The sequence below is a fragment of the Somniosus microcephalus genome, chromosome 10 (assembly GCF_052327205.1).
Source record: "Somniosus microcephalus isolate GS21.2 chromosome 10, FLI_Smic_1.0, whole genome shotgun sequence".
Lineage (NCBI taxonomy): Eukaryota > Metazoa > Chordata > Chondrichthyes > Squaliformes > Somniosidae > Somniosus > Somniosus microcephalus.
Window position 1 is genome coordinate 39,731,391 of NC_140996.1, and position 19,327 is coordinate 39,750,717.

A 19,327-nucleotide genomic window follows, 5' to 3' on the forward strand; every position below is an offset into this window, starting at 1 on the left:
GGTGAATCTGTGTTGTATGTGCTTGTAGTTTTAATGCCCTTTCTATAATGGGCACACAAAACTGCAAACAGTACTCACTCGAATTGTGACCTAACCAATATTTTGTACAGATGTCATTATATTTCTATAAACTTGTTCTATACACCCCTGTTTATAAAACTCAGATGACATTGGCTTGTTATGGCTTTACCTCTCTGCACTGGCACTTTTAACCCCTAGGCCCCTCTGCTTATCTACACCCTTCAGCGTCTTTACATAGACTTTTTATTCCCATTCCTTGTTTTGCCTTCTAGGATCTATTATCTCACACTTATCCACATTAAATTGCATTTTTCATCTCTCTTCCTATTCCACTAACCTGTGTTTTCTTGAAATGTTTTACACGGTTTGCCAAACTTCCTATTTTTGTGAATAATACTCTTATAGCCAGCATGTTTGGGGTCATCTAACTCAGTGCAGACCAAGGATCAATCCTAGGTCTTCTTAAAATAAAAACAGAAAATGGAGAGAGAAACAGAGTTAACATTTCAGGTCGATGACCCTTTGTCAGAACACGGATGGGTGCAGAGTTCTGACGAAGGGTCATCGACCTGAAACGTTAACTCTGTTTCTCTCTCTACAGATGCTGCCTGGCCTGCTGAGTATTTCCAACATTTTCTGTTTTTATTTCAGATTTGCAGCATCCGCAGTATTTTGATTTTGCCTAGGTCTTCCTGGATTGCTTGACTCAGTTACTCACGAGCTAAAATCGCTGAGCTGACAGGAGAGTTACATTGGTTTAGATATCCCTACTTGAGGCTATGTTTTACTCAAAATGACATGCTTCTGCTGATAAGCCTGCTCTCTGGAATGTCTTATTGGAGAAATGAATAGTGATTCTGCTTACCCTGCCCAAGCCACAGCTCCTAATGACTGATCCAGTATTAATTATACAAAAAGATAATCAAGTCCACCCTGCCTGCCTGGGTGATGAAAAGTAGCTGATTGGCTGCAAGGGAAAAATGAAATTACAATACTGCATGAGACTGCTTGTCATTTGCCTGTATATGTAGTGTGGGCTATAAAGGGTTGAGAATCTGTAACCTTCAATCATTAACATCCAGTTCAAATATAGGATTACAAAATATTTTTGATATACGTTTAAAAAATAAGTTGCAGTATTCCAGTTGCATTGGAAAATGTATATTTTTGCATCAGTTAATGGAATGCTGGAGTAAAAATGTACAATACAGCAGAATAATTACATTGTTCTGGGTACTAATGTTGACATTCCAGGTGATAAATACAAGCAGACTGCTAAAAGCTTCTGCCAACCTCACTTAACTTTATATCCGAACCTCAAAGCTACTTTCCCTGCACATGCTTGTGACCTGTGTCACAGTCAATGACATCCCCAAGGTAACTGCAGCAGCAGCAATATGTTAGGACTAGTATACTCATCACTTACATCAACCAGCACAATTTGTAAAACTAATTTGTTCAACAAATTGCATGCTGGAAATTAATTTTTAGAGGAACGCCATATATTGTACAACAATTTTCTCTCAAAAACTAAGCAGATCCACACTAGGCTGAATTGTTCCTGGTAAGAGAAATCCTGTTATAACTGTGCCCACAGGGATTCTGCAGCAAAAGAAGACAAATTCTAAAGCAAGGATTACCGCATTCTAACTACAATTTTATAAATCTTGTACCAAAGAATGCAGAAATATATTATCTTTATCTGGTAAAGTAATGTATTCATGGCTGTGTTAGCCTAGAAATTCGATAACACGTGGTGCCAAAGCAACCAATATGGCAGGCAGCATGCACGGACACATCTTGAGCCAGAAGTGTGAGGCCCGCCATATTGGTATAGGTATTAAGAGAGGCAACCATTACCCGCACCCAAAACAGGCATTAGGCCCTTTGCCTATGCCAATAAGCAGCCTCACATCTGTTTGATGCTTCCTTTACCAAAGTGGTTTGCCCTGAATGTAGCTAGCACCGGGCTGGCTGCATTCAAGAATACCAGGCCTACATGTCGCATAACCAATGGTCCTTAAAGGGACTGCTCCAGGCTGCCACTAGAAATGGTAAACTTTTAAAAAGTACTGACCTGAATATGGAGCCAGAAGGTGCAAGAGTGCTCAGCAGACCACTGCAAACCAATTTCTAGGTCATTAACATTTATTAGAAAAAAGACAGAAAGTCACATTTAAACAGTTATGTTATTTGTCTACATAACTTTCAATGCTGACATCTCTTACCTTTTGTCTTTCTATGCTTTCTAATATCCCTTCTTTTCTGTTCACATCTCCATTTGATCTAGTTGACTCTCATTTGGCACTGAATGATTATACTTCTTACCCATGCGCCTTTGCTGAGGTTGTAAGGATTCCGGGGGCGTCTTTTAAACTGGTTTAAGGTAATCTACCTGGCCAGCAGTCTTTTTGCTGCTGCACTCTAAACCAATTTACAAACAGCGGTTTCGAATCGCTACCCCTCCTTTAGTTCTGAGTGGAGGAACTTATAATTAATGATATTAAAACGGAACACGTGGTTTGGGTGAGAGAAAAAAATCAAGCTTTATTAACTAAAAGAAACTATAATCAAAATATCAAACTATCCCACACGAACACAGTGAAATTGTAAAACTATATAACAGGGGGGTTGCAGACGGCGAAAACGAGGGATACAATGGCTACAATGTTATTTAAACAATCTTAGCAATTCCCTTAAATCACCATCCCCCCTTAACTCCTGCTAGGTTGCCTTGTTGAGGAGTCAGAAACTCTGCTCACATGTGGTCCAGCGAAGTAAGAGAGAGAGAGAGAGAGAGAGCTCACCTATGGTCCCAGGAAGTCAAGAGAGAGAGCTGGCTTCTCAGCCCTTATCTTTATATCTGGTGAGCCCCTCCTGTCCTGCCTTGCAAGGCTGTGTGCAAAATTCCCCACCCAAAAGGGTCCAATACACAAGAGAAAGCTGTGATAGGCTAACTCAAAGTGGTTGGATTGAGTTAATGTGATTTTCGGAGCTCCCTGTGCTGAAACAAAAGGGAGATACAACTGCTCTATTGTCCAGTACTGGGGTGATTTAAAATCCATTCAAATGTTAACGCTTCCTATTCAAGATACAAAAGTCTCTTCTGCAGTTTAGATGTCCTTTGTCTTCATTGAACCTTAGTTCCAGACACAGAAAGCTGCATTCCAAGCCTCTTTTGTCATTCGGCCATGTGGTGCGACTGCCATTTTTATCCCTGGAAATTTAAAAGCACTACGCCCAGGGATACTTTAATCAAAAAAAATGAATCTTCAGAACTGTAAATTATTGCGAATTCTTACAAGGTGAGACTGTTTTATCTATATATATAAAACAGTAAGCCTAGAAATTGGGTTGGGGCGCCAAAGTGGCGCAAAAGTCGCCTGAGCGCAGGATTTAGCGCAGCGATCGGAGTGATACCGATCGCCAGAAATTCAGTTTCATTGCCCCTCAAGGGAGACGGGGCAAGGCTCAAGGCGCTCCACGTCCCTCTTAGGGCGCTGAAACTGATTATCGCAGCGCAACGTGCCGCAGCGCCACATGCTGCGGCACGACACGCTGCGGTACTGCAGGCCTTCCTCCCACTGTTAAGGGGGAGGTGCCTGCAACAGCGCGATCCCCGATCGCGAGTGCCGGCAAATGAGCCCGGCAGCAAGGAGAAGTGCCGGGCTCTCGGGAAACAGCCGGCAATGCCTCGGGGTGGGGGTTAGGAGGCCGGGGACGGAGGTGCTGGCAGGCGGCCACCGAAAAAGCAGCCACCCCGCACCTCCACCTTAACTTGCGCTGCTGCCGGCACAGTAAGGCCCCGTGAACCGGGCGCGGGTAGCGAGCGGCGCAACTGCGGCGTTCGCTACCAAATACCGCGAACGGGGCACGAATGGGGCGCTGCGCACACCGATGACATCATCGGTGGTGGCGCAGCGCAAATGCCTAACGCCACCATTAGCACCCCTACTGAATATTGCCGGAGACGCAGCCAGTGGCGCTACAGCCACTGATTGCCTCTTTAGGCGCTAACAGGTGGCGCTACTCACCCAATTTCTCCTCTCTCTGCCTCTCTGTCTCTCTGTCTGTCTGACTGTCTGGCTATACAATCAAAAGTTATAGAGCGTACCTACACATATGTTATATCAAAAGAAAGCTCATCATTAGGGGACCCTTGTAGGCATATTTACTTTTTGGTCGGACAAAAATTGTGCCGATGGTATCCAAAAAACGTTCAAAATTCTGCTCATTATCCGCTCATTAGCATCGAGTGACGTGAAGGTTGACCAATCGTACAGTCGAGCGACCCGACGGTCGACCAATCGCTGTGTCACGGGGGCGGGTTCATTGCGTGTGCGGGCGGGCCATCCTACAGTCGAGTGACAGGACGATTGACCAATCCTACAGTTCAGTGACCTGACGGTTGACCAATCGGTGCGTGTGTGGGCGGGCCTTATCATTCTGAAATGAGGTGAGTGGCCGCCATCTTGATTCCAAACTCTTCATTTCTTTTTCCCACTTTCTGCATGTTTCTTTTCAAATCTACATTTCCAGCAAAAAAAAAGTTGCTTTTAAAATACAAATTGTTTTTAAAAAAAGTTAATTAATCTGTAAATCTTTTCTCTAACCTCTATAATTTTCCTACCTTTCACCGTTTTTCCAGGTCTCGAAGCCTGGGCCTCTGTTGCCCAGCCACGCCCGAGCTAGGCTCCTCCCATCCCACCGCTATCTTGATTACTAACTACTAACTATTGATTTATTTTTCCCACTTTCTGTGTGTGTGGAGGGGATTTTATTCAGCACAACTTTGGTACTTAGGAGCCCAACTAGATCATTATATAATTTGCGTGTAATAAATAAGTCCAGTATATGATTTATTTCTCAGGGCCATGTCAGTGCGGGGGCCCGGGGCCTAGGCTTCTCCAACCGCCAGCAGCGCAACTCCAGTCCCAGGCTCCAGGCCTAGACAGGGACCAAAACTGGCAGAGGGGAGAGAGTCTGCTGCCTCAGCTCCATTCCCGGGTTCGGTAGGTGGGGAGGCTTCATAAGCAACTGGGGTAGGTCGCAAGCCCCGAATAATTATCTGAAGAACCCGTGTTTGCAGATGAGGGGATTTCTTCTGCTGACAGCCCCAGGTTAACGGCAGCCATCTTTGTCAAGGAGGGTGAAAAGTTTCATTGCGACGCCATTTTGATTCAGTGAGTAACAGAGTGCATGCGTGGCCATCTTAGTACAGGAACATAGAGTGGGTGGGGCTTCAGTGCTCCCAATCGGGTCCTACTGCCCGGGAGAGACAATCGACTGTCTGGGCTGGGCCTAATCTTTCCAACTGAAAAGCAAGCGGCGGCCATTGTTGTTTGTGATACAGCAGTGACAGGTGAGGACCCCCTTTTTTAATAAAAAGATTGGTGAGGTTGTAAAGTGTATGTTATAGAAAGATTTACCAAAAATGTTTTATAAGTACCCTTGCTACCAATTAGCAAAAAGCAACCACCACAAAATAATCTAATCAACATTTCCAAAATTAACCAATCACTACTTCCATTTACCAAACAAATAAAATAAAAGCAACCACAGTCAGCAACTAGTAAACACTAGAAAAATAGACAAATCAATTCATCAAAATACTTTTTCACAGCCATTTTGGCAGCCATGTTTTTTACCAACACATTGCATTGTATACCTCTAACAATTATATTTTAACATAAAAATATATAAACATTACTTTTAAACAATCACTAAACTTACGCATTGTGCGTTAGAATTCTCAGACTAGCTTTCTGCTGCACAAACCTATTCTGCTCTCTGGGACCTGGTGATTGAATACTCTATCATAGATAAAAGTTCATTTCTCTCTACCTTGGCACTATTTCTTAGGCTCCACGCATCTGCAAGTTTATGTTTTACATTACAATAGTGAAACAGTGCTTCCTCTATTGACTTGTGGTCAAAAGAAAGTACACACATTGTTTGCCATTGGGTGGTGGTACTAGGCTGAGTGCCACAATATCGATAGAAAGAACGTAAGGAATTCAGGCTTCAGTTTCTGAGCTCTGTCTATAACTTGATGGTAGGCCATGGGTTCAGGAGAGCATACAAAGAGTTACACAGCCAGACGTGGAATTGGAGTGCAGAGATAACCAGGGGAGGTCATGCCAGCATGGGACAGGTAATCGGGAAGGAGAAGGACCCAGGAGAGCAACAGTAAATAGCACTGAGAGAGAGGAAATTTTGAGTGTGTTCTCCCATCCAATGCTACAGGAGATTAACTGGTGCAATTTAAGATATTGCTACCAAAATCTCGACTTAGATTAATACTGAAACCATTCCACATATTTGTGACTGGATCCAGGTATTAAATTAAAATCAGGCTCCACTTTTTGGAAATGAATATTCTGCAACTGTTGCCATCCTTATGGGGTCAAATGCACATGCTCCCTGGAGACTACAATCATTTAAAAAAACTATTAAATCTTACAGGTAGAATTAAGGATCTGCACATTCAGAAACATCTGGTAAGGACATTAAGAATAAGGGAATATAAATATTAAGAGGGATAAATTGTGAATGTGAATAGTTTGAGGATATGGATATTAGGAAGCTTGGTGCATGAAAATTATAGGTTAAAGGGTAGACATTAAGAGCTTGAATGTACAAAACACACCCTGAGCGCATTCAGGATGTGGCTATTTTCATAATGTACCACTGAAGGGATTTTGTAACTAAGTTATTAACTTAACTGCATTAAAACATATGGGGGAGACTTTCGGGTTGGGCACTGAATGGGCATGATATTCATGGTATGACTGTGGCTCCCGGATTATCGGGTGATCCAAACCACACATTCAGGTTATTAACTTAACTCATTAAAACTTTTCAGTGAGCTGTGAGCACCAAATGGGAGCTCCACTACAATTTACTGGTCTGACCAGGAGCAACACCAGCTGGTTGGTAGGTAATGCCTTTTGGAACAAGCATAAGTCTGGTGGGTGGGAGGGGCGGGGGGAACAAAAACAGGCCAGTAGCAGGCCAGAAGATTATTGTGGAGGCCAGAGAAAGACTTTCGACTCTCCGAGCCACACAGAAATCTTTTAAAAACTACCTTTTGAAAGAGGCTTCCATCGGCCTTTTTCGGGACAACAGGTTCGGCCACTTAACAGCTGGAGAAAATGAGATTAGCATGTGCTGTGCATGCTTTGCACATTTCTTCTTAAAAGTTGTGGTCGTGGTACCACAACAGGCGTAGTACCCCATTTTCCATATTTAAATGACCTCACACCTGTTTTGGGCAGGAATGCTGGACGTCCATTTAAAGGCCTGCCTGAAAGTAAATTCAGGTGGGCAAATGGGTGCACAAGGTCCCCAGCAGATTTTCAACTGCAGGTCACCCATTTTTCAGGCAAGTAAGGGACAGCTTGCTGGTAAAAGTCGCCTCATAATGAATAAAACTTTACTGCATGTAAAGTAAATTAACCAACTCAGTTCCACATCAAAGAACTGGTTAAAGATTTACCACTATTTTTAAAGGTTATTAGATGTCTAAAATATCAGCTATAACTAACTGTATTACATTACTCAGTATAGAGTGTATGCACAGTTAAAAACCAGTGAGTTTTGGGGACATAGGGGGAGAAATTCAGTTGGTTGCGCCACCCGTTAGCGCCTTAACAGGGCGATAAGTGGGGCGCGAGGCGCCCGGGCGCGGCAAGACCTGCGCCTCTCGTGAAATTGAGCGGACATTTAGCGGCGGCACTAAACCGCAACGCCCGCTCAGCTGCGCGCACAGATCCTGACATCATTTCATGGTGCAACGCCCTTGGGGCGCCCTGAACTGGAAATTCAGAGGCGCCCCCATCCTTTTCGCCTGTCACTCCCAGCGACTGGTTGACTGGAACGGTTCCCAGTCGCTGTGGGGCTGGGGGGGCGCTATTTAAATGGGGCTCTTCCTGGCTTCTTTGTGGTAGCCATTTCTGGACCACTCCTTCTGTGAGAGAGAGAGAGATTTGCAGAGAGACAAAGGGAGAGAGATTTCTGCATTGAGTCAGCGCTCGCAGAGGTACTTTTGGCTTCTGACCAGAACTTTGTAGTTGGTTTGCATTTTCACTGGCATAACCTTAAGTGGCCACATTCTATGGGGGCTGCAATGGGTGGGAACGTTGGGCTTCTTCATTACATTGAGAGGGCACAGAGACGCTGAGAGAGAGTGCCAATCATGGCCAGACGGAGGAGGGCCAACAGGTGTCAGCACACGAGACCTTACCGTCCCAGGTTTTTCCGCCAACAGTTCTCATACCTCAACATGTCTGAGGAGCAGTGTTTTCGGAGGCTGCGATTCAGCAGGGAGGTGCTCACTGAGCTCTGCCACCTGCTTCAGCCAGATCTGCAGCCTCAACTGAGGAGCAGGACGTCTCTGTCGGTGGCAGTTAAGGTCACAGTGGCTCTCAACTTCTATGACACCGGCTCCTTTCAATCCGCTACTGGGGACATTGCCAATATCTCCCAGTTCGCGGTGCATTGCTGCAGCCGTCAAGTCACGAATGCCCTCTTTAAAAGGAGACGTCAGTACATTTCCTTCCCCATGACCCGGGACAAGCAGCAAGAGCGCGCTATGGGATTTGCAAGAATAGCGGGCTTACTCATGGTCCAGGGCGCCATTGACTGCACACATGTGGCTTTGCGGGTGCCGCAAGAGAATGCCGAGGATTACCGCAACCGGAAGGGGTTTCATTCGTTGAACGTCCAGTTGGTCTGTGACCACAGACAACTGATAGTCGCTGTCAATGCCCACTTTCCAGGCAGCTGCCACGACGCCTTCATCCTGCGCCAGACTTCTGTGGCAGACCTTTTGGAGGCCCCGGCTCACCCAGGAGGCTGGCTTCTCGAAGACAAGGGCTATCCTCTGTGCACCTGGCTGATGACCCCACTCCGTTCGCCCAGCACCCCTGCTGAAGAACGATACAATGAGAGCCGTCAAGGGACCAGGAACATCATTGAACACACAACTGGCATGCTGAAGCAACGGTTCCGCTGCCTGGACCATTCCGGAGGAGCCCTTCAGTACTCACCTGAGTGAGTCTCCCATTTCGTTGTTGTGTGCTGCATGCTGCATAACCTGGCAATCCTCAGGACTCAGCCACTGCCACCAGACATTGGAGCACCAGCAGAGGAGGAGGAGGAGGAGGAGGAGGAGGAGGAACAGCAGCACCAAGACGGGAGGGAGGCACAAAGAGCAAGGGCCGTCTGTCAGCGGCTTATAGCAAGTCGGTTCTAGGCCCCCTCTGAGGGAATGGCTTCTGCCATTCAAAGAACATGAATAGAACCATGCCGCAACCCCTAAGCCGGTGAAGGCAACAAATACCTCAAAGAGCAACCATGCACATTCTGAATAAAGACACTTCTTTATTTAACAAACTGTGTGCCCTTCCCGCATGACAAAGTAATAGAGAGAAAACCGCAAAAACGCAGTCAGTCACATAACTGGCTCTCACAACCTGGAGACAATGAACAAAAGAGTAACTAAAAAATGACCACGATCCTCGGCCTTCAATAATAATTTAATAGCATTTTGCCACACCTCCCACTTTTTGCCCTTCGAGGGTGATCTGCTTCGCTTGCGACATTCGCCCCTTCCCACCCTGCAGCTCCTCCGTAATGGGACCCCAGTGGCTGCAGCAAGGCTGGGGGAAGGCTGCTGAGTGTCAGAGACTGAGACTGCAGATGCCCTTGAGGGACGGCCTGGACCATCTCTGGGCCTGGAGTGCCCGGCTGCTGACTGCTCCAACTCTGCATGTGCGGCAGCAGTCTGCCCTACAGGTGGTGGCAGCTGCAGTGGAGAAGTGACAGTGTTGGCAGCAGGAATGCTGTCATCCTGACAGAGGACAGCAACTCCCTGGTCGGACGACACACTGGCACTCCCACGGGGCAGCCCTGCAGCATACGGAACAATCTGCTGAAGCACAGACTGCTGGCCTGCTGCGGCGCGGCGAGGGCCCCGGCGATTTGTGCCCAATCCAGTGAGGGTGGCAGCAGTCAGTGCTCGTGTGGCCTCAATCTGTGTCTGCATGAGACCAGCCACTGACTGCATTGCAGCACTAAGCACTTGCGTGGCAGCCGCCTGTGCTGCGCCGATGTCCTGGACACTCCTTGCCTGTGCTGCGCCGAAGTTCTGGACACTCCTTGCCAGTGACTCAATGGATTCGGGCATCCTTGCCACTGCAGCCATGAGCTCAGTGTGCCTGTGCTCCGCCTGGGCGCTCATTTCAGCAAGGAGCCGCACCTCTTCTGCGCTCACTGTAGCAGGACTCGAGGCCAGACTCTCCCTCTGGGGAGAAGGCCGCCGAGCTTCCCTATACCCCCCGCGTTGCTGCAGCCCGCTGAGCCTCGGAGCTTCACCCTCCTCAGACCATTCCCCCCTGCTCCCCTCCAGTGAAGGCGTGACCCTATTCTGGCCATGGGCTGCCTTGGCTGAGGGTGGCACTGATGGTCCGGCTTCCTCCCCATCGTCGCCTTCAGATTCACTCACAGTGGCAGCTTGAGGGCCCGCCTCCTCACCTGGCGAATCAGCATCTGAAAGCAGGGAGGTACAAGAGTGGCTTTAGCGTGAGGACAGGGTGGCAGCGAGGGAGGCATGAGTGCTGCAATGTACTGTATTGGTTCGATAGTGGCAAAGGATGCTGGTGTGAGGCACAAGTGGAAGGAGAGAGGTCAAAAAGGTGATGACCTTACTATTGCTGTCCAGAACGGGGTCGGCATCTCCAGTAGCGACGGGGCCAATCATCCGGCCTGCCATAATCCGCTGGACTCGCTGCTCCAGATCAGTGTGGGCTTGAAGGTGAGGCCGGCCTCCCCCGGTCCGTTGCTGCTGCCTCCTGTTATGGGCCAGCTTGCCCTGCAACAGAAAGGACGGGCTCTGAGTACAGTGTGAAGCCCTGATCTTGGCTGCACTGTCTCCCATGGTGGAATAGCCCTTACAGTGTGAAGCCCTGATCTTGGCTGCACTGCCTCCCATGGTGGAATAGCCCTTACAGTGTGAAGCCCTGATCTTGGCTGCACTGCCTCCCATGGTGGAATAGCCCTTACAGTGTGAAGCCCTGATCTTGGCTGCACTGCCTCCCATGGTCGATTAGCCCTTACAGTGTGTAAAGTGCTGAATGTGCGTATGAGTTTCATGAAAGGCCCATAGGTGTTGGATGATGGCTGGGCATTGGGCTTTCAGGACCCTTTCGCCATAAAGTGAGGTCGACATGCAGGGATGAAGAGGATTCTGAAAAGGGTATTCACCCTGACGACCCGAGTGAGGTCGTTGAACTTCTTCCTGCATTGCACAGGGGTCCTAGGCACCATGCTGCTGGAGGTCATTCGGAGAGCCACCTCCCTCCAAGCTTTGAGATAGTCGTTGGGCAGCGGCTTCCTGCCACTGCCCGGGATCAGGATAGATCGCCTGCGCTCCACCGCGCCAACCAGAACCTGCAAGGCCACCTCGCTGAACCGCTGCGCTCGCTCCCTGGCCCTCTCCATGGTCCTAGGCGTAAGAATCTGGCAGCAGGTCTGTCCAGGGCGAGAATCAGGGCTCCGATACGCAGGGTGTGGCTGCAATCCAAGATCGAACCACCCCTTTAAGAGCTGACCGGCGCCAGCATGTCTGCGTTCAATTGCTAACTGGCCGCACCTGCGCTGCGCCCGCCCTCGGTGGTAGCGCCTCACTTCTCAGGCTTAGCGCCTTAAGACAGTTGTGCAGCGCCTGTTTTAGTGCTCCAAGCACCTCCTGGGGCGAAGCAGGTCAATTTACCAGTAGGTGGCGATAATTTGCGCCGGGCGCAAAATTTCACGCCCAGTCGATACTTACACCCCAAACGGGGCGATACTGAATTTCTCCCCATAGTATATTATTGAGGGAATGACGTAACCTCTTCTTGCCAAAATCATCAAAGATGGAGTCAGATACAGACATCCATGAGGTAACATTACTTTATTAACAAGTCTATGATAATATGGTTAATATCATTTCCCTTAGCAGAGAGGTCAATAACCAAGGGGCATAGATTTAAAGTAATTGGTAGAAAGATTAGAGGGGAATTGAGGAGAACTTTTTTCACACAGAAGATGGTGGGGGTCTGGAATTCGCTGCCTGAAAGGGTGGCAGAGGCAGAAGTCCTCATCACATTTAAAAAGTACTTGGATGTGCACTTGAAGTGCCGTAACCTACAGGGCTACGGACCAAGAGTTGGAAAGTGGGAATAGGCTGGACAGCTCTTTTTCGGTCAGCACAGACACGATCGGCCTGAACAGCTTCCTTCTGTGCCATAAATTTTGATGATTCTGTAGGAATGTTTAGTTCCTATCAAAAGACTGAGGTCCACTCAGGCGATCAAATAAACGAGGTTTAATGAAAACTAACAGAGTTTAACGGATAATTACAGGAGAACATCGAATATAGGTCTAGTCAGTTTGGAGGCTCCACGAGGACTGCTTGGACGGTCCCGTGGCTGACGTCATGACATCATCACGTTTTTCCCGCCGGTGGGGGATCACGTGATGAACGGCGTGACGTCATCCCGTTTACCCGCACTATTAAAGTGATCGCGCTCTGTACATGTAATCAATGAAAACAAAGATACAGACTCAGGCTGTAGCTAACATATTATTAAAGGGAATTATATACAATTGATCGGAGTCCCTTAGTGGCTCCGCCACATGCGCCCCCCCAGAATTGTCTTTAACAGCAAAAGTAAAACGGCGAGGAGGCCTGACAAGCCTGTCAGATCGACTTCTGTAGCCTTGAAGTGGAAGCTGGTGGACGGCGGGCGAGCTGGCGGGTGGTTGCGTTTGATTTGGCACAGCGACAGTGGGTGGTCGGCCATGTTTCGGCAGTTGTGCGATCTCGACTGGGCGGTCAAGGTCCAAGTGAGCCGGCTTCAACCGGTCAACCGAAATGTGGTCCGGTTTACCTCCGATATCGACCGAAAAAGTTTTGTCTCCCGTCTCTATCACGCGGAAAGGACCAGTGTAAGGGGGTTTGAGCGGATCCCGATGAGCGTCGTGGCGGATAAACACATAGTCGGCGTTCTTCAGCTCAGCTGGGACGTGGGAGCTCTGCAAGCCGTGATGCAACGTAGGCACTGGCGCGAAACTTCTGGCTGCCTCCTGGTAGCTGATGAGCTGCTGGGATGCGGACCATGGCTCTGTTGGAGTCGGAAGGAAATCCCCTGGTACGCGTAGCGGCTGGCCATATACGAGCTCCGCCGAGGACGATTGAAAATCTTCTTTAGGTGCCGTACAAAGACCCAAAAGGACCCATGGAAGCCTGTCCATCCAGACCGCGCCTTGAAGGCTGGCTCGCAGTGCGGTTTTGAGCGACCTGTGGAATCGCTCACACAGGCCGTTCGCCTGTGGATGGTAGGCCGTGGTGCGATGTAGCTTGACACTGAGCCCCTGAGCCACAGCGTTCCAGAGCTCAGAAGAAAACTGCGGCCCACGATCAGACGAGATGTCCGCCGGTACCCCGAAACGGGCGACCCAAGCGGAGATGAATGCCCTGGTGACGTCTGTGGAAGTGGTGGATGACAAGGGAACCGCCTCAGGCCATCTAGTGGTGCGGTCCACCATTGTAAGAAGATGAGTAAACCCGTGCGAAGGCGGAAGTTGCCCCAACAGGTCCACATGCACATGATCAAACCTAAGTTCTGGAACAGTGAAAGCAGCCAATGGAGCCTTGATGTGACGCTGCACCTTGGCCTTTTGGCAGACCACGCAGGTGTTGGCCCAGTCACGGACATCCATGTGCATGCCCCGCCACACGAATTTGGACGACATCAGCCGTTGCGAGGCCTTCATGCCAGGGTGCGACAACCCGTGTATGGCGTCAAAAACATTTCAGCACCAGGCGACCGGCATGATAGGGCGAGGATCTACCACGGAGACGTCGCAGAGTAACGTAGTGCCCGCGGCATGGAATTTGACGTCGGCCGCTTGGAGGCTAGAGTGGTTGGTTCTGTAAGATTATACTTCCGGATCCGAGGCTTGATCCACAGCTATGAGGGCATAGTCGATGCCGAGCTGGACTGCATGAACGGTCGCACGGGAGAGGCAATCCGCCACCAGGTTGTCCTTACCGGACACATGCTGAATGTCAGTGGTGAATTCTGAAATAAACGTCAACTGACGTTGTTGCCGAGCTGACCATGGTTCGGCAGTCTTGACCATAGCGAACGTTAGTGGCTTATGGTCCACAAAAGCCATGAACGGACGGCCTCTAGTATGAACCAGAAATGGCGGATGGCCAGAAAAAGGGCCAGCAAGTCCCAGTCGAACGTGCTGTACTTTTGTTCGTTTCACCATAGTTGATGGCTGAAAAACGCCAGCGGTTGCCACGTCTCATTCACCCACTGTTCCTGCACTGCGCCGATGGCGTAGTCTGATGCGTCGGTGGTAAGGGCGATGGTGGTACCTGGCAGCGGGTGCGCCAGCATGGTTGCGTTGGATAAGGTGCCTTTTGTGTCAATGAACACCCGGTCCATGTCGACCGTCCAGCTAATCGGATCCTTGCCGGACTTGCCCTTGAGGGCCTCGTACAGGGGCTGCATGAGCGGAGCTGCATTAGGGACGAACCGGTGATAAAAATTTACCATCCCGAGGAACTCCTGCAGGGCCTTGACAGTCTGCGGGCGCGGGAAATAAGTAACTGCCTCCACCTTCGTTTGCAGGGGAATTGCGCCGTCCGATGTGATGCGGTGGCCTAAGAAATCAATCTGCTGCAGGCCGAACTGTCACTTGGCCGGGTTGACGATCAAGCCGTGTTGACTGAGGCGTCTAAAGAGGGTGCGCAAATGGCAGATGTGCTCCTCTTTATTAGGGCTGGCGATGAGGATGTCGTCGAGCTGGACGAATAGAAACTTGAGGTCCCGAAGCACGGAGTCCATCAAGCGCTGGAAAGCCTGTGCAGCATTCTTCAATCCAAACGGCATCCTCAGAAATTCAAACAGGCCGAATGGGGTGATGACTGCAGTTTTCGGGACGTCTTGCAGATGCACGGGGACCTGGTTGTAGCCACGGACAAGGTCGACCTTTGAAAAAATGGTATTTCCCGCCAAATGGGCAGAGAATTCCTGAATATGAGGGGTCGGGTACCGATCAGGAGTAATGGCGTCATTCAGGCGTCGGTAGTCGCTGCAAGGCCGCCATCCGCCGCCAGGTTTCGGAACAATGTGGAGAGGCGAAGACCAGGGTCTATTTGACCGGCGAATAATCCCTAGCCGCTCCATCATGTCGAACTCTGCTTTCGCAGCCGCGAGCTTGCCAGGTTCGAGGCGCCGGGCCCGTGCGTAGACCGGGGAGCCAGTAGTGGTGATGTGATGTTCGACACCATGTTTTGTGGCCGTGGAAGAGAAAGTGGGTCTGGTGAGGTCTGGGAAATCTCCGAGGAGGCGAGTGAAGTCATCCGGAGGTGGGAACACACAGGAGACAGTGCGCGACATGGCATTACCGCGGTGGCACAGGATGGAGTGAAAAGTGGCCGCATTGATCATCCGGCGGTGCCTTACATCCACCAGGAGGCCGTTGGCACACAAAAATCCGTCTCGAGGATGGCTTGAGAGACTTTGGCCATGATGAAATCCCAGTAAAACCGTTGGCCGCCGAAGCACACCTAGACCCGCCGTCTTCTGAAGGTCTGAATGGCCCCGCCATTAGCCACCTCAAGGGAGAGGCCATGCCCCCCGGCTTGTATATCAAGATTTGACGCGGGTAGGATGCTACACTGCGCCCTGGTGTCACAGAGGAAACGTCGACCAGATAGGGAGTCGGTGATGAAGAGGAGTTTCCCCGAATTACCGATTGCCATCGCAGCCGCAGGGCGCTCGTTATAACCGGTCCTCTTTCGACAGGGTTGCTGTTGGGTTTTTTTTGAGCGAAAAGCTGCAGGGAGGGCGGCAGCATCTTGCTTTCGTGCCAAAATGGGCATGGTAGGAGCACAACCCCGCAGGTTGAGGGGCTGGAGCAGCATCTGTGGGGGTTGGGCACCTCATGGCAGCGCAGTACTGCTGTGTCACCGCAAAAATCTTGTCCGCTTCGGCAGCCAGCTCTGCGCAGTCTGTGTCTTCCGACCTGGTAGTGCAGCCTGAATTTGCTCCGGTAGCTGGCTGAGGAATAGCTCCCGGAAGAGGAAGCATTCCGGTTCGGGGCCCAGGAGCGTGAGCATTTGGCTCATGAGCTCGGACGGCTTGGAGTCCCCAAGGCCGGGCATAGCGAGCAGCCGGCGGGTGTGCTCCGACTTTGTGAGCCCAAAGACCTGTAACAACCGCGCCTTAATCGTTTCATACTTGCGATCTTCTGGTGGATTACCAAGCAGGCTGATGATCCGCGAGGCTGTGGCGCTGTCGAGGGCGGAGATCGCGTAATAGTAATGGGTCTGATCCGCAACGATGTTCCTGATTGCGAACTGGGCTTCAGCCTGGATGAACCACGCGGCTGGCTGTTGCTCCCAGAACTGTGGTAGCTTCAAAGCAATGGCGTTCTTTTCCATGTTCAATAACTTCTGCGAAAACCGTTCGCAAAAGTCGGGGTCACCAATGTAGGAATGTTTAGTTCCTATCCAAAATACTGAGGTCCACTCAGGCGATCAAATAAATGAGGTTTAATGAAAACTAACAGAGTTTAACGGATAATTACAGGAGAACATCGAATATAGGCTAGTCATTTCGGAGGCTCCACGAGGACTGCTTGGGCAGTCCCGTGGCTGACGTCATGATGTCATCACGTTTTTCTCGCCAGTGGGGGATCACGTGATGAACGGCGTGATGTCATCACGTTTACCTGCGCTATTAAAGTGATCGCGCTCTGTACATGTAAACAGTGAAAACAAAGATACAGACTCAGGCTGTAGCTAACACATTATTAAAGGGAGTTATATACAATTGATTAGAGTCCCTTAGTGGCTCCGCCACAATTCAATGATTATAAGATCAAGCTTTAAGCATTTGGTAGATATAATTCATTGACAGAATTTAAGGCCGGGATTTTGCTGACCTTGGTGGGTCTGGGGCGGGTGACCGCGGTGGTGAGTCCCGTCCCCGCTGCCGGCTCATCCCGCTGTTGAAAATGATTTTCCCTTGATAGGGTTTGTTAAGCCCACCCAGTGCGTTTGCTGGTCCAATTACAGGAAGCGTGATGTCATTTCATGCTGTGTCATCAGCCGGTTTCCTTAAAGGGACCATGTTCAACTTTATTTGACATTTGTGCTGCAAGTGTTCTATAGCATTGAGGAGCTGCAAACACTGACAAGCACTGCACAGAGGTGCAGGGCTGCACCCAGGCTCTCCCATTACTCCCTCGTCTTCCCTTCCCATGGGCGGAAGAGACCCCCCCGGAGACAAAGGCAGCCTGGTTTCACATTGCACAGGAGGGCACAAACATGGATGTCGTCAGGAGGACCAGGCTGCAATGGCGCAAACCTTTCAATGATCTCAGTAGATCACGAAAGGTTAGTAAAAGGCCACACTCAGCTTCATCCTGCTGTGCCACTCATCACATCCCCATCACTCTGTTTTCCCTACCCTACACTTGTACATCCTTACTCACACCAACTTACCTTGCACCTCCACCCATCCCTCTCTCTCTATCTACATTATCACATCCCCATCTCGCTAGTCAGCCCTCACACTCACCCTCATCCTAATGCAATCATACCAACTAACAACACACAAGGGTAGTCAGTTGGGTGTTTTAGCCAATGTTCATGTAAAGTTTCTGTTATTTTGGTGTCAAACATTGAATCCTTTATTTTCAACACTTTCCATTCTTGGACAGGTTTGTGTGCACCTTTCAAGTGGCTTAGTGAGTTGCAGTGAATGGTGAGATATAACGGTACCCCGCAATGGTGGTGAGTGTGAAAGGAATGGCATGGACATTGTAGGGGTGCTTTAGGGTTTTGGTGTGGGGTGGTGCCAACCTGGCACATCATGTGGCTGCCAGGGTGTACAGCGTCAAGTAAAGTAAATGTGGCCATGGTGAGGCCATCCCTGGCATCTCGGGCAGCAATGTGGTTGGGTGCTGATGGCTTCTGTGCTGTGCAGCATCAGGTGATTGCGGAGAATGTTGGTGTTGTTGTTGGTGCTGCTGGTGTTGGGGCTGATCGTGGTCGGATTCTGAGGACCAAGGTGAGACAGTATAAAGGGCACCCATGTTGATGGAATAGATGGCAGGTGAAATAGAGATGACAGAAGCATTCTGTCAATGGTGAGAGAGTTCTTCCAATGAGGTGATACTGGATGAAGAGTGGAAAGTGGAAAGCTTGCAGAATCTGTGCTGAAAATGAACTGAGATACAGCTTGTGGCTGAGGAAAGTGATGATCTGTTAGGTGGGAGCTTTTACTGTATATTTGAAGCTATCAAGTAATCAGCTGGAGCAATAGCCACTGAACTCTCACTTCAGGTTGACAGCCATGGTCCCCAAACAGTGTGGTTCCCATGGCCATGAAGTTAAAGTGAAAAGGTAAGTTAAAAAAGCCTGTTAATGATCTGTCGACTAGATGTTAATGAGATTAATTTGGTCCCCCGTCGCTGCCTGTCAGGTCTGCTTAGCGTTGACAGACCCAACATTGGGAAAGGTGCGTGGCGGTGGGTTGACAGCGGGGTCCCGACCTGCTGTAAAAAAAAACGCTTCCCCACCCGACCCATCACCGATCCCGCCTGCTGACCCCCCGGAAAATTACAGCCTAAATCTTTACTAACTGAAGCCAAGTTTAAGCCTAACAGCAACTTGCATTTATATAGTGTTTTTAATGTAGTAAAATGTCCCAAGGTGCTTCACAGTAGCGTTATCAAACAAAGTTTGACACCGAACCACATAAGGAGATATTAGGGCAGGTGACCAGAAACATGGTTGAAGTGGTAGGTTTTATGGAGCGTTGTAAAGGAGGAGGGAGAGGTAGAAAGGTGGAGGGGTTTAGGGAGGGAATTTCAGTGCTGAGAGTCCAGACAGCTGAAGGCACGGCTGCCAATGGTGGAGCAATTAAAATCAGGGATGCTCAAGTGGCCAGAATTGGAAGAGCGCAGAGATCTCGGAGGGTTGTAGTGCTGGAAAAGGTTACAGGGATAGGGCATCGGATGGGTTTTACTTAATACTCTCAGTATCCAAGAGAAACATTGGCCTTGATTTTTATGGGGGGATCGGGACGTGTGCTCATGAGCCTGACAGAAGGCTGCCCACCCGGACAGGTTGGGGGCAGGGAGGGCCTGCTGATCTCTGCTGGTGGGTGGGAGTGGGAATTTGGCTGCAGCCAGAGACCCATGGGAATGACCCCTAGCAGTCAATGGGTGGAATGGT